Below are 15,922 nucleotides of genomic sequence, written 5' to 3'. Positions count from 1 at the left end.
AAATAGAGTTTTAAGTTGTTACAAATATGAGTTTAAGGAATACAATGTAATGTTAGTTTACAGAAGAAAAAAAACAAAGGAAAATAAAAGAAGATAGTAATTCACATTTATGAAGTTTTTGTTATGTCTAGTTTAATACACAGTTGCCTCATTAATTACTTAAATATTTTCATGAAGAATATATTACCTTCCCTACTTACTGAACAATGAAGAAAATACTCTGCGGAGACAGATTAGGAAACTTGGTAATGACCTCACAATTACCAAGTGGCAAAGAGAGAATGTGAACCCAAGTTGGTCAGATTCTGAAGTTCATGTCCTTTACTCAACCAGGAGCAACAGGATTGACTCAGGATCAAATGTGGTTGAACAAAATTTCATTTATATGGTCCTTCCCTTCCCCTTCAGTAACCACCTCACTTTTGGTGGTCTCTATCCTATTTACTGTCCTGTTTTCCATAGATCTTGTTTTGCCCCATCCTTGTCCAATTCCAATGTAAATATGTTAACTAAAAATGTCACTAGATGATTATAATTCTCTGATAGTTCTTTGTATTTTGGTAAAACCCAATATACTAAAATGCCTTCAAGATAAAATAATGTACTTTAGATAACATGACAATTGGAGAATGTTGATAGACAAATATGAGCTAAGATGCTGTGTCTTCTCCAAAAAAGAATTGGGGTTGGGGAAACTCAGTGTTTCCCCCTTAAATAGATTTATTTTTAATTTTTTTTAGTCATTCCTCAGCTATTTATCCCCCAAAACTAAAATCAACACACTAGGTGTTCTTTGAGGTTCTGAACTAATTACATAAAATCCTAGGTTCTCTTTATTAATTTATATTTTATTCCCTCCTCTTAGAAAGACTCAGAATACCATGACAAGGCCGCAAGATGCTTGCTTAGGATACATTTCTTCTCACTAACCTTAAGTGGATCTGCTTCCTGCTCAGAAACCTGAGGTCTACTGACTCACAATAAGATAGTCACAAGTCTGTTTGAGTTGACTTTTCCCCTGCTGGTTATGATACAGAGTTCTTCCTTTCAAGGCTAATAATTACTGACACAAAATGTTAAGGAATCTTAAAATAAACTTGCTAAGTTTACAAATGTGTAGAGAAAAATATATATCAAGAAATTAGAAAAATCTCTGGAAAAATTAATAAAATAGGGCTGAAAATATATTATCTAACTACTTTGACTCATCAATGGTACACTTTGTAAACATTCATTTTTTTGTGAATGTTTATTAAATAGGATCTTATTCACAACTCACATTTTTAAGTTTTCCTTTTTCCTAATTTGACATAAACATTTTCTAGGTGACTAAGCTTTATAAGGTAGGTTGTCTTTTGCAGGAAGGATGGGAATAGTGCTCCACTTTTAATTGCATAGATGTTCTATAATATATCTAAATGCGTGAATTACCTCCTTGTAGGCAATGCATAAATGACCATGTAATTTGGTCACAACTTGAAAATATTACTTGGATTATTATATAGATGCTGCACTCTAGTTCTCAAGGGAATGTTAGCATTATCATATTTTAAAAAGTATTGCATTCTTGCCATTTAATTATAAGTAAACATTGGGTTGGTTCATCAAAACTAATATTTAGAAAGAAAAGAATATATACAATTGGCATGAAATATTCAAGTAAATAATCACTCTGTTTAGATCTGTTTTGAGGGCTGCTTGGATCTTTGTTCTATGTATTTGCTGAGAATCTACTTTACACTGAAGAATGTCTTTGGGCTATTTGCAGCTGTTGTGGCCTGGCCTGGCCTTACCCCATTAGAGGCGATCCGTGGGAAAGGAGGGAGACAAATTGTGACACTGTCCCTTATCAAAGGACCACACAGTTGTTCGCCACTTTGACTCCATGATGGATAGTTATCTTGAAGTTTGACGGATGTAAGGCTAAAAGTTTAGAGGAAAACAGTGCAGGAGCCCAGTAGCTCCTTGCTATTGACACTTCCTTGATAACGTGGAGTTAATCAATCTTCTCTATCGTCTTTAGCTTCAGTTTGCTTTCTGTTTAAGTGACATTTTCCCCACCTCATCAGATTGACAGGTCAGAAAAAGTCTAGAGGGAGAAAAGACAGAAAGTAATGCCACATTAGCCATCTCATCAAACTTCTGTCATTTTGACTGCATATACTGAAGACACACACACAGATACCCATTCTCTGTGCATAACATGAACATACATGTTTGTTTTATGTTTTCATTGAATGAATGGTTGGAGAACATAAAATACAATTTTATGGTCAAAAGTTGAATAATACTGTTTATCTTTAAAAAGATCCATGATTCTTAAAAGCATTTTGGTTTTTGAGAGGCAACTTATTAAACATTTAATATGTTTCCTCAACATTCATTTAAATATCTAATTTATTTGATGCTACATTAAAATTATGATTTTATATTTAAATACAGTGAATTTTTTTACTGAGTTCCAAGTGACTAATTAATTAATATAAAACTTGCTTCTGTCATGCCTGAAATCCCCCAGATCAGAACAGAGAAGAGGACAGTCTCTGATTTTCATGAAGTTTTATCACCAAAATTAGTGTATGAGATGAGAGAATGAAAATTTTTACAAAGATTTTATTTTTAGTATTTGAAGACATTTTGTCAGCTTTTTAAAAGGTATTATAATGTCAAATTCACCAACTTTAAGCACACAATTTGATGATTTCAGATAAATTTAATATAATTCTTCTTTGTAATCTTTACATGCTTATATCCCCTAACCACTGTTTTTCCCTAAAAAACACAGATAACATCACAAATTTGCATTTTATTCCTGTGTAGCAGCCACGCCAATCTCTACTACATGTTTCCATTGTAGTATTAAGTGTGCTTTCCAAGTGAGCACTCTTATTTTTAAAATCTATGGATAGGTATTCATTTATAAAGTTCTTCAGCATTTATTTATTAAATTTCCCAATATATCACTTCTTTTCCTTTTTCTGTTTTTCTTTATTTTGAAATGGGTATCACTATGCTGACTAGGTTGACCTTGTTGTTCAGGACTCAAACAATCCTTCTGCCTTAGCCTCACTGGCAACTGGGGCTATTGGCATATGACACCGTTCCTGGATACCAAGATATTATTTCTAATAGTTGATTATAAATCCATTATTAATCCACCTGGAATGAAAATGTCAGAAAACCCCAGTTTTATGCCATGTACATCAGAGCATGATGCTTGAGATAATGTCCTACTTTCATGTCCAATGCATACCTCTTTTTGAATCAGGTATTAACAACTAACTTTCTTTAGTCTGCTAGAATACTTTTGTTAACATTAAAATAAAGAATACTTTTGTTGCTGAGATATTGAAACAAAAATGTGCTTGACTATGCCTCAGTTAACCACTTTGCTATATTAAAAAAAAAAAAGTTCTAAGCTTCAGAGAATTGTTGCAATACTAAGTGTGGAAGAGGAAGGCAAGGAAGTTTAGTTTATTCTTCTGTTTTGGCAAATGACTGCAAAGGAAGAAACTATAAGTGCATGAAAATTACTGTATATACCATTGACTGATGATTTTACTCATTAGTTATGAAGAGATTTTAAGTTTAAGAATGTTGGCTGGGTGTGGTGGTGCACGCCTGTAATCCCAGTGGCTTGGAAGGTTGAGGCAGGAGGACTGCGAGTTCAAAGCCAGCTTCAGCAACTTAGTGAGATCCTAAGCAACTTATTGAGACCCTGTTTCTAAATAAAATGCAAAAAGGGCTGGGGATTTGACTCAGTAGCTGAGTGCTCCTGAGTTCAATCCCTGGTATAAAAAAATATAATAATAAATAAAGAATGTTGCTCTTTAGATACAAATACAAAGAATTCTTATTGTTGGACATTATCAATACATAGTAGATACTTTTAGCCATAATGAACATACTACTTTAGTTATTAGACTTAATTTGTTCTAGTCTTGTGCTTGTTATTGTTTTTTGCAACTAAAATAGGTGAGCATAAATCAAGCTGCATATCCCCAAGAAGTTGAACATGAATGAGAATCTTCTACAAATATTATATAGTAATTTTCTTCAATTCTGGTTATTATGCTTTGTTACTTTAAAGAGGTTTTCTACTAAGATGAAATGAAAATATAAATACATTAATAGTAAAACATTAATAAGGAATAGAAATTTTGCTGATGTGTTAAAGTTTACAGTACTGTAAATGGAGATGCAATTATTAGTCTAGATTTTGCAATAAATCTAAAATGCTTCACATGAAGGCTCAAGTTATTTAGTTAAAGAAGGGGAGCAGCTATAGAGTGGAAATGATGATTTTTGGAAAAATATACAATTTTAAAATTTGTATACACTTTTGTTTAACTCTTTTTGTCTTAATTGATAATCCACAACTTCCAAACAATCTGTAGACACTCAAATTTTTCTCTTCGGTGAGCACAAATAGAAAATATCAATTAAAAGGATAGAGATATAGCTTAAAGGTAGAGTGCTTGCCTAGCATGCATGAGGCCCTGGGTTGGATACCCTGCATTAAAAAAAAAATCAGTTAAATAAGAAAAGAACCTATGTTACTTTTCCTGAAGTTACTTAGAAAAGGAGTGAAAAGAATGTGATTACACTCTGTTTACATATTCTAAAAAAGCTTGTTTCCTGAACTTTAATCTCTAAATGCAAAGTTTCTTAGAGACTTGAGACTAATATGAACCTCAAAGTTTTTGAGGACTCCAGAGAAATTCTACTCTAATTTTTTCCATTAAGATGCAAGAGCCACAAGGAATACAGTTTTATGCCAATAAATGTTAGATAAATAGCTGAACTTCTGAGCATATTTGACCCCAACATGAATCCTGCACAGTTCTGTCAACCAGGTGAGAACCCAAAGTATTTAGCTTTTCATCTGAATCCTCCTTTCCAGGGACTCTTTGTCTGTGCTTTAAGCATGTTTAAGCTCAGTGGCACACATTGTAATCAAGCTCAGTGTTTTGAAGAATGACAAATATTGAAATGTGAAGGTAACTGCTAATATTTCATGCAACACTTGCCCTTTGTGCCAGCGCTCGGGCCACCCAGATCATCAGGATGGGTGTGGGCTACATCTGTTCTGCTGTCACAGTGTCTTTCCTAAACGAAGGGGTTGTGCCTGTGGTTTATTGCTGCCACATGGCTGGCATTGTTATTTCACAACCTAAAGCTCTTTCCTATTTCCCTCTTTGCCCCTGAAACCTTCACTCCTGCATGTTTTCTTTCCTCTTTCCCTGACTCTCTAACAGCTGAACTACATAAATGCCAAACAGCGACATGAATTCCTAAACAGAAGCTGCCATAAAACAACGCTGCTCCAACCAAGAAACACACATGTAGAGGCACATGACTGACAGGGCTCAAAAGGCAGGTTTTAGTAAATGACAAGTGTGAAGTTCTTATTGTTGCTCTAGTTGATGGTAGCTCATATTTACACAAAAAAATCATTCACATTTCAGAACAATTCAGCATAACTGGCAGCTTGGGAAAGAAAAGACTTAAAATCCCTTAAAGACAAGGAAGACAGGAGGAGCACAGAATCCAAAGCATTCTCTCACTTTGGAATATGTTGGCATCTTTTGATTGGGTTTAAAACTGGGATTTTGGAGAAGCAGCAGGAAGAGTTGAAATTATAAATTATTTTTGTTAGGAACAAGAGAGAACAAGAGGGTGAAAAGAAAGCGTTTGTTCATCTTTTATTTGTTCTTAGCATAATTCCATTCAGTGTTAATTAAAGTCTTAAAAATTACATTACACTTTTTGTACATACTCATGTCATTACTGTAAGAATATCCTGGTGTATAAAATGCATAAAGGAGATTTTGTGTGATGTCAATTAATTGCATGTGATTCATGTTATGATAATTGCTTACAAAATATATTATTTGAATATTGTTTTTCCTTAGTTAGAATAATATGTAAGGTATTATTTTTAAAAAGGATATAGCATCATTCCATGTATGTCCTATAATAAATCAAGGATATTCTTAGCACCACATAAAAATAAAGGCATTGTTTGGTGTCCATCTACACCTAAAAAATAAATATATAAAAAAAGAATTTTTTTCTTATAGTGAGATGGGTGGTTTACTGAGGAGTCAAAGCACAATAGAAGCCACAATATATTAAATAAAGATGAAGTTTTTATTAAGGGCAAAAATTATTTGTAGCCAGATTAAGGACAGTGACTGTAGAGAGTGTTATCCTAGTTGCATATTTCATTTTGTGACAGTAATACATCCAGTAATGCATCTTGTGATTAGGGGAATCTAAAGTAAGGATAGGTACTTTTGGTGACTTTCACTCTGGTCAAAAATCTTGAGGAATCTGTCTGAATATTTAATTGGCCAGCATTAACCAGGGGGTGTTGACAAGGCAACCAATGAAAGTTTTATTCCTTGTTAACCAGCTATAACTCATCATCTAAAGAATCTTTGTTTCAGTACAAGTCCCTAAAAGATAACAGCTTTGCCATGTGGTGGATTCAATGGTTTAAACATGGCACCTGGCTTTGGATGTGTTTTTTAGGGAAGAAGGTTCTAACATTTCTTTAACACTGTTGTGTTTATGGTGGTGGTTCATGGTTTGTCAAAGGCTAAACTGGTTCTAGTTATGATTGGAAGATTATCTCACTTGCTTCAGTAACCAAAGCATTATGATAATATGAAATCAGTTGAAAAAAGTCATAAGGTAACAACAACAAAAAACACTTTGTGCAATAATAATAATAATGATAATAATAATGAAACAATTCTAGTGAGTACAGAAAAACAATAAATCAAGAAAAGACCATTGATCCAATACCTAATAGAAGAAAAATTGTGGCAATTATACAGATACTTCCAATCTTCTTTGAAATTCTAAGAAATTAAATTTGATCAAATATTGTGGTCATTTACTTAAATATGGAGGCTCAATTTGAATATATATAATATTTTCTATGCTTTTTAATATGGAGGAAAGAAAATGTGCCTTTTTATTGCCTTGAAATGCCTCTATTAAGAAATAAAAACTTCATAAATTAGAAGGAATCTTATAAAGTACTAAATCCAAAGCTTTCATTTTATAGGTGAGATAATGAGCTGAAGTAGAATGAATACTTAAAACAATAATGTGACACACTGCTTAGCTGTTCATATAATTCATTTTTCCTTCCTCCTTTGTAGTTAAATGTGAAAAAAAAGCAAATATCCTGTCTGTTCTCTTTTCACAGGTTCCTTTCTGCCTGATCCTCCAGGGCCAGCCTACAACCTGTCTGCTGATTTGGAGTGCAGGAACCCAGAAGCCTATGAAGTGGCATATGTTCAAGAGAAGCCTAGAACCTGAATCCCTGTGGAGAAGGCATCTTTGCTGTAGCCCTGTAGGCTTTCATATACAAAGCAATAAACTTTGTTTCTTAGGTCATTGAAGTTTTGAAGAACATTTATTTTGTTAACTAGTGTACATTAATAAGAACATGTATTTCATAGAACAAGATTTCTTTCGTTTTGTCAAAGAAATGAAATCAGACAAGTTGCTGTTGCAGAGTTGGGAGAAGTAGTACTCTACCAATAGCCTGATCGTTAACCTTGTGTTGCGATGGTAAGTTTCAGTTCACATCCTCCTCTATTACCCCACCTCTCAAGTGTTCCTTTCCTTCTTTTCTAGTCTCACAATTATGACTTTATTATGAACTTTTGTCATTTGAACTTCCATTGTAGCGTGAACCTCCTGGCTGGTTTCCAAGCCCTTAGAGCCTCTCTTCTAGTTCTTGTCCTTATGAGAGAATAATCTTGCTCCAGAGATCTTTAATGGCTCCTAACTATCTAAAGATGCGGTAAGTATTTGAAGATCCTGGGATGCCGATGACCTCTAAGCATACTTTGCTAGGCTGATGAGATGTGCTCCTTTCTTTCTTTCTACTGGGGATTGGGCCAGGGAGGGCTTTATCACTGAGCTACATCCCCAGTCCTTTGTATTATTTATTCTGAGACAGGGTCTCACTAAGTTACTGAGGCTGGCCTTAAACTTGTGGTGTTCCTGCTTCAGCCTACTGAGTTGCTGGTTACAGGTGTGTGCCACTGTGCCCAGCAGTGCTTATTATTTTTTTTTAATTTAACTTTCTTGTTAGTTTTTAAAAATTGATGTAGTAAATACTCCAGATTGTTGTCTTCTCTTGACAAATTTTTGGCAACATTGGTTTACCAGTCTCACCTGGAAGCCATCAGCTGGAATGAGAACTGCACAAGTTTTCCTACATCCTTACCTATATTATCTAGGGGTCTCCATCAAAACGGAACCGATTGGATACATGTATACCTACTGTGTGTGTATGTAAAAAGGGATTTGTTATAAGAAATTATGTAGTTAATAAAATGCAAAAAGGTTGGAGGAGAAATGATTGGGCCATAGTCTTAACCTAACCATCTAATTAATCCCTGATGGGATTAACTGGGTGGGAACTGGAGGCAGGTGGGGTGTGGCTGGAGGAAGTGGTTCCTTGGGGGCGTAGCTATTGGGGTATATATTTTGTATCTGGAGAGTGGAGTCTTTCTCTCTCTGCTTTCTGATCATTATGTGAGCCACTTCCCTCTGTCACACTCTTCTACCATGATGTTCTGCCTCATCTGGAGCACCCTGGGGAATGGAGCTGGCTGTATATGGACCTCTGAAACTGTGAGACCTTAAATGAACATTTTCTCTTCTATAGTTGTTCTGGTTAGGTCTTTTAGTCACAGGAGCAAAAAAGCAGAGTAAAACAAAGACTGGCAGATTGAAAATTCCAAGATCTGGAATCAGCAAGATGGAGACCCAAGTGATTCAAAGGTGTAAGTTTCAGTCTGAAAATCAGCAGGCAAGAGTGACAATTACTTGTAATGAATAAAAGTGGGAATTGTATTAAGTAAGCTGTAACAATCAAGATATTAAGTGATTATAGGAAGAATGTAAAGTATATGCGATATAAATTCTGTTGCACTAGTATGTTTTGTTCTTCTACTATATGCCAGGCACTAAACTAAGCACTTTGTGTATATTACCAAACTAATCTTATTTTTAAAATTTTTATTGGTGTATAATTGTTATGCATAAATAGTGGAATTCATTATAGTTTATTCATATATACACTTAACATCATTCTATCAATTTCATTCCTTAGTACTTACCTCCTCTTACCCTCCCCCGATCCTCTTCCTCTTCTTTTCTGTCTCTTCTATTTTCATCTTTCCCTTTCTTTCATTTTTCCTCTTTACCTTCCACATACGAGAGAAAACATAGGACCCTTGACCTTTTGAGACTGGCTTATTTTGCTTAACATGATGTGTTCTCCAACTCTATCCATTTCCTGCAAATAGCATAATTTTGTTCCTATTTATGGCTGAATAAAACTCCATTGTGTATATACACCACATGGTATTTACCCATTTATTTGCTCACAGATACCTAGATACCATTACTTGGGTACTGTGAATCATACTGCTGTAAACATGGGTATGCATGTATCTCTATAATATGCTGACTTTGGATACATACCAATGAATGGTATAGCTGGATTGTATGGTCATTCCATTTGTACTCTTTTGAGGAAATTCCATGCTGATTTCCATAGTGGTACTAATTTAAATTCCCACCAACAGTGTATAAAAGTTCCTTTTCCCCACATCCTTGTCTCCATTTATTGTTAGTTTTATTCTTGATGATTGGCATTGCAAATGGAGTAAGATGAAATCTCAGTATAGTTTTTATGCATAATTCTCTGATTGCCAAAGATGCTGAACATTTTTGGAAAGTATTTTTATTTCATTTACCTATTTATTGATTGGATCATTTGCATTTTTGGTGTTAAGTTTTCTTTTCTTTTCTTTATTTTTAGTTCTTTTACATTCTCATTATTAATCCACTGTTGGAAGAGTAACTAGCAAAGATTTCCTCCTATTCTAGAGTCTTGTTTTGTACCCTTTATTGTTTCCTTTGCTGTACAGAAGTTTTACAATTTGATGACATACTGTTAATTCTTGGTATTATTTCCTGAGCTTTAGGGGTCTTCTTGAGTAAGTCATTGTTTGTGCCTATATGTTGGAGAGTTTCCCCTATGTTTTCTTCCAGCAGTTTCAAGATTTTTGATCTAATTTTTAGGTTTTTGATCAAATTTGAGTTGAACTTTGTGCTGAGTGAGAGAATCTAGCTTCCTTACTGTACACATAGATATCCCAGCATCATTTGTTAAAAGTCTGTCTTTTCTCCAACATATGTTTTTGGCACCTGTGTCAAGAATGAGATGTCTCATCTGTTGGGTTTGTCTCTGTGTCTTCTAGTCCATTGTTCTACATATCTATTCTTATCCCATTACCTACATGCCATTTTTATTATCATAGCTCTGTGGTATAATTTGAAGTCTGGTATTGTGATACCACTGACCTCACTCTTTTTGCTCAGAATTGCTTTGGTTATTCTGGGTCTTTTCTTCCATATGAATTTTAGGACTTTTCTACTTCTGTGAAGAAAGTCATTGATATTTTGTTGGGGATTGCATTGAATTTGTTGATTGCTTTTGGTATTATAGCTGTTTTAAGAACATTACTTTTGCCTGCTCATGAATATGGGAAGTCTTTCCATTTTCTGGTGTCTTCTTCTATTTCTTTTTTCAGTGTTTTGTAATTTTTCCATACCAAGACCTTTCACCTCTTTGGTTAAATTTATTCCTGAGTATTTTATTTTATTTTTATACTATTACAAATGAAACAGTTTTCCTTATTTTTTTCTCCATGAATCTATTAGTGGTTTATAGATACAGTACTGATTTTCGTATGTTGATTTAGTATTCTGCTATTTTGCTAAATTTGTTTGTCAGCTCTAGAAGTCTTCTGGTAGAGCTTTTAGGATCTTATGTATATGGGATCATCTTATTTGCAAACAGCAATAATTTGACTTCTTTCTATCCTGTTAGTATCTATTTCTTTCTCTTGCCTAATTGCTGTGGCTAAAATTTCAAGTACTATATTAAATAGGACATTCTTGTCTTGTTTCTGATTTTAGAGGAAATGATTTCAGTTTATTCCTCTAATTAAATCTTAAAGCAAATATTTAAAGGAGTTACTATGATTAATAGTATTTTGTTGATGAGAAAGCAGAGGTTTAGAGGGATTGGGTAATTTGCCTATAATCCCAAAGCCAGGATGTGAGTGAGTTGGAATGGAATATGAACTCAGGAAGACTGATGTTGAAGTCAAGACCTCATTTTAGCATTATGATAGACTGTCTTTCCATATTTGTGAATGGTTTACAAATATGATAGAAGTTTAGTAGGTCAGAATTCCAGTGATGGCAATACAAACAACAAAATAAGAACAACAGAGTACTTGCAAAGCAAATAGTCAATGTTATTATTAAATGAATAGAAGTGAGTAAAAGTCAGGACATTTCACAATTCCAAGCAACATGGATAAGAGATATCTAAAAATGCAGCACACAATCAGCAGCATGGGACATAACAGATGACACTATCGCTGCTGAGTCTAGGGAGAACTTTTCATTGTAGGGAAGAAGCAGTTGATATCTTAGTTAATTATGTATTATTGGTGACGTTCTGTTTTATTGGTTCCCAAAGATTCACTAATCACTTTCATAAACACATGGAAACCCAATACCACATGATGAGATACTGCAGTATTCTTCAGCATAGTGTAGGCACTTAGAAAATATTTGAAGGAGGAAAGAAGGATACAAGGAAGGGACGGAGGGAAGAAATGAAGGAGGAAAGAAATGGAAGCTTGTGACCTCATAGGAAAAGGAAGATAGTAATCTCAGAAATTTTTTTTCAGAATAATTTCCTCAGCTAATGCAGAATGTGTAAGAAGAGCCTGAGTTTAAATTCACACAGGTCTTATTACTGACAGTCTGAACATTAAAGAATCTAAATGTCTGCTGCTTGATATTTGATAATATTCTAGCTGGCTGGCTATGACTGATATTTTGCTCTTTCACAAATGTTTTATTTTACTAATATGACTCCAAAGTCGATATTTGACCTAATGTGGACATGTGTGGGAAGGAAAGTTATTATGTTTCTTGGCAGATGAGAACTAAAAAGTGCAGAGAATTATGGAATATTTTTAAAGGGCATCTTTCCCCCACAGTTATACCAGGAATGTTGTCTTTCTTTAGTCCTGGGTAAGGAGTGATGTCTAGCTAATTACTAATTCTTTTTAAAGCCCTTCTTGGCAAAATTCCACCCCCCCTTATCATCTGTCCCATAAAACAGTGCACGTAAGACCACAGAATTAAATATAATTCTTCTGTCTTTCTGAATAATATACTGGAGCATAGTTAGGTATGTTACAGTGGAATCCTAAGTCATATAGTTTGGAGTGGGTGGAACTCTAGTCTGAGTGATAAGAATAGTGTCTTGAATAGTTTTAGTTGCTAAAGCTAATCAAACCTTACATCTTTACCTTGATACCTAGTGTGGAAAACAAATTGAAAATTCAGTTCAATACAATGCTATATCCTGTATTATTCAAAACCATGATGACAAAATTTCAAGCTGCCTGTTTTGTATGTGTTGATCTATCTATCTATCTACACAGCTATATACACATGTATACGTATATGTATATATGTATGTATGTAAATATACTAAAAAACTTTTCTTTTTAAAATTTTTTTATATTCATTTTTTAGTTTTAGGTGGACACAATATCTTTATTTTATTATTTTTTTAATGTGGTCCTGAGGATCCGAACCCAGTGCCTCATGCATGCTAGGTGAGCACTCTACCATTGAGCTACAACCCCAGCCCTCTAGAAGTTTTTTTAAAATGGAAAAATGTTGACTTGCTTTTCTAGAAACAAATCATGATAAAAGCAGATCTTTGTTCCCTGTGTAAGAAACTGAAAACACTGTAATAGCTCTATTTAAAGCTCTTTTAATATGCTGAATGATATCTATCAATCATTCTGAAAGTGTGCTTTGAGGGGTCCCTTTGACACTTTCAACAAGACTGCAGAACCAAAGTTATTTTCACAATAATAATAACGATAGGTTGTCTTAGTTAGTTTTCTGTTGCTAATAACACAATACCACAGACAAGGAAAGTTATAAAGGAAAAAGGTTTATTTTGGCTCATGGCTCTGGTCTAAGGACAAGGACCACATCTAGTCATGGCCTGCTTGTTGGCAAAGTCCTGAGGTGGTTCAAGATATCACATGGGGAGAGACAAAGAACATGCATGTGTGTTTCCTGGTCTCTCCCTCTTATTAAGATACTGATATTCAATCATGGGGCCTTCAGCTTGATGAGCTTATCTAGTCTTAATCACGTCCTAGAGGCTCCCTTCTATACAGCACATTAAGATTAAGTTTACACCCACTTATTGCTTGCAACAAGGATTAAATTTCAACATGAGTTTTCAGAGGGGACAAAGCACATTTAAACGATAGCAGATGTCATTGCCTTTTCTCACAGTGTTGACATTTGCAGTGATGCTTTTAATACTGCAAAAGTAATAATAGGAAAAACTTCTGAAATCTTAGTAGAAAGTCATTGACATCAAACTGTAATTGTAGATACTGCCCCATACTTATGGGAAAAATAAATCAGTTTCTCCTTAATAGTGCCCTTCAAAAAGCAGTATAAGTGATTGATTTTATTATTTCTTCATCCTTGAGTACATAACTTTTTAATATTCTGTATGATAAAATGGGAAGTACACATAAAAAACTTCTCCTGCATGCTGAAGTAGCATGTTTGTCCTGAGGAAACAATTGTGCTAGTGATTGAGTTGCAAGGTAAATGGTATCCGATGCTACTGGAAAAATGATTGGCAAGTACACTATGATGAGTTAGACGAGCATTTGGCAAATATTGGATCATGAATAATGAAATCATCTTGGCATGTCAAGGAAATAGTATTGATTGCCAATGATGAAATTTTACTTTTTAAGATAAATTTAGAATTTTGGAAAACTTGCAATTACCGCCAGGAATTTGATAGCTTCCTTATATTTAAAGACTTTTCTGAGGTCATCAACAGTGATATTGATGGATATGAGTTTTTGATAGTGTATAGTGAAATGTGTGATTATTTGGAAGATATACATAACAGTGATCTGAGATTTCCTGAATGACCAATGTATGAAGTTATAAAATAATGCATGGTTAAATGATTTATCCAGAGTGCTACATAATTCAGTCTATTTTGAAGAAATAGAGTACCCAAGTTAATTTATAAAACCTGAAAACATTAACCTTTAAGCAATTATCACTTGTTGAGTTTGCAAGTAGTAGTAAAGAGAGTGTCTTCAACTATCTGAGAAAGTCGTCACCACACTTTATCCATTTATAGGCAATATCTGTAGTTAGAGTCTTGCATATCTACATGAGGTTAACATTTCTTCATATACTTCAACTAAGAGAGTATATCATAGAAGATTAATACAGAATAAAATATGGAACTCCAGCTGTCTTTTATTAAGCTAGAAAAATTTCTTTTCCCTGGCAGGAACTAGGTAGTATTAAGCCCCTACTTCTCAGTTGCCTCTGGGATTTGATTTGACCTTTTTTAAAATTTTTTATTTATTTTTTATTTTTTTTTTATTGGTTGTTCAAAACATTACAAAGCTCTTGACATATCATATTTCATACATTAGATTCAAGTGGGTTATGAACTCCCATTTTTACCCCAAATACAGATTGCAGAATCACATCGGTTACACATCCACATTTTTACATAATGCCATATTAGTGACTGTTGTATTCTGCTACCTTTCCTATCCTCTACTATCCCCCTTCCCTCCCCTCCCATCTTCTCTCTCTACCCCATCTACTGTAATTCATTTCTCTCCTTGTTTATTTTCCCATTCCCCTCACAACCTCTTATATGTAATTTTGTATAACAATGAGGGTCTCCCTCCATTTCCATGCAATTTCCCTTTTCTCTCCCTTTCCCTCCCACCTCATGTCTCTGTTTAATGTTAATCTTTTCTTCCTGCTCTTCCTCCCTGCTCTGTTCTTAGTTGCTCTCATTATATCAAAGAAGACATTTGGTATTTGTGTTTTAGGGATTGGCTAGCTTCACTAAGCATAATCTGCTCTAGTGCCATCCATTTCCCTGCAAATTCCATGATTTTGTCATTTTTTAGTGCTGCATATTACTCCATGGTGTATAAATGCCACATTTTTTTTATCCTTTCATCTATTGAGGGGCATCGGGGTTGGTTCCACAGTCTAGCTATTGTGAATTGTGCTGCTATGAACATCTATGTGGCAGTATCCCTGTAGTACGCTCTTTTAAGGTCTTCAGGGAATAGTCCGAGAAGGGCAATAGCTGGGTCAAATGGTGGTTCCATGACCTTTAACTAATGGATATGTCCACATTACTATTATAAGACATAAGCCACTAGGTTATATTAGGAGGCACTCTTTAGTCCTGAACTCTTTGCTGTTTCTTATAAAACAGCAATCTGCCATTTTTGTTTCCCAAAACTGTATTTTAGTTATTGTCAAAATAGTGATAATAATTGCTGCTAGGTCAGTTACTTACATTCCTCTGGTAGAATCTGACTTTTAAAGTTTAGGAAACTGAATTTTGTTAAACAGCTTCTATATGGCTATAATCAGAGAATATAAATGCTGGAAAGGCCCAGTGGGGACATCTAGTCTAACTTAGCTTGCAGTGTCCCTAGCAATTGGTCACTTTGATTATTCTTGATTACTTCCAGCAATGGGTGATCTCAAAATTCCATTTTGGACATAAAAAAATGATACAATATGCACTTTTTAATGTCTGGTATTTTTCTCTGAGAATAATGCTTGAAGATTCATTTCTGTTGTGGTTATCAGTATTCTGCTTTTTAACTACTGAATAGTATTCCATTATACAAATGTACCACAGTATGTTTACATATTCTCCTGTTGTTAAACATTTAGATTGTTTCTG

General features: G+C 34.3%; 1 long non-coding RNA gene across 4 annotated transcripts in view; it reads left to right on the top strand.

Annotated features, from left to right (window-relative positions):
- The window catches only part of LOC308648226, a 159,958-nt gene extending 152,048 nt beyond the window's left edge, over positions 1 to 7,910 (top strand). For 2 of the 4 annotated variants that reach the window (XR_014021788.1, XR_014021789.1), the window contains one exon: positions 7,223 to 7,412. This is a non-coding gene — a long non-coding RNA (uncharacterized lncRNA). Of the gene's footprint in view, positions 1 to 7,222; positions 7,413 to 7,478; positions 7,591 to 7,709 lie in introns of those variants that run through there. The other 2 variants (XR_014021786.1, XR_014021787.1) reach the window with 2 other exon arrangements.
- The last annotated feature ends 8,012 nt before the right edge of the window (positions 7,911 to 15,922 follow it).

This window comes from Spermophilus citellus, assembly GCF_964194105.1.
Source record: "Spermophilus citellus genome assembly, chromosome: 1".
In the NCBI taxonomy this organism is placed as follows: Eukaryota; Metazoa; Chordata; class Mammalia; order Rodentia; family Sciuridae; genus Spermophilus; species Spermophilus citellus.
This window is presented reverse-complemented; position numbering and strand designations above follow the sequence as displayed.